The following is a 740-nucleotide window of genomic DNA, read 5'->3' as shown; positions in this document are numbered from 1 at the left end:
TGTTGGTCGTGGTCCTTTGAATTCAGACGCTATTGAAACACTGTCATGTCACGTATAAAAGAATGGTCAATCCAATCAAAGGGCGTGCAAATGTCGATGTTCAAATGTCGACGTCATCGTACGCCTGCTAGATGGCCCCGGTGTCGCCAACTCCAAATCCGATTGGTCAATGCAACACTTTCATTGCCATTTGTTTTAATCTACCAGAATCTTTTTATACGTCCATGATCTGAAGGTCTCAGGGCAGATTTGTTTGATCCAGCAACACATTCAGACTTAAATATGATTGGATAAAAGCTCCAACATTAACAACCATTACTGGACGCAGCGCAACCGAGCGCAACATAGAGAAAAGCTATACAATGAATTATGGCAATTTCAAAAACTCTTTATTCAAACACTTTAATCACAAAGCTTAGAAAACCCTCTGTGGCCTGAACACAGGTCCAACAAACTTCATCGCCCACTATACAATTAAATCTGACTTTTGGCAGAGCTTGTAGATTAAACACATTCAAACCCATTCTGAACTGAATGGTATAAAATTAAATATATTACATTTTACAAACATCACAAATCATCTCAAAAAGTGAGAAAAGCCTCCCGTCAAAGAAATATATATTATAGTTACGTTTTTATATTGTCATACATTCCTAAGTGTGCGTATGTTGTATCATTACTCACAAAAAGTGAGTGTCAAATCTTCATTACAAAGAATGAATATCAAAGATAATTAATTG

The sequence above is a fragment of the Notothenia rossii genome, assembly GCF_949606895.1.
Source record: "Notothenia rossii genome assembly, chromosome: 4".
Lineage (NCBI taxonomy): Eukaryota > Metazoa > Chordata > Actinopteri > Perciformes > Nototheniidae > Notothenia > Notothenia rossii.
This window is presented reverse-complemented; position numbering follows the sequence as displayed.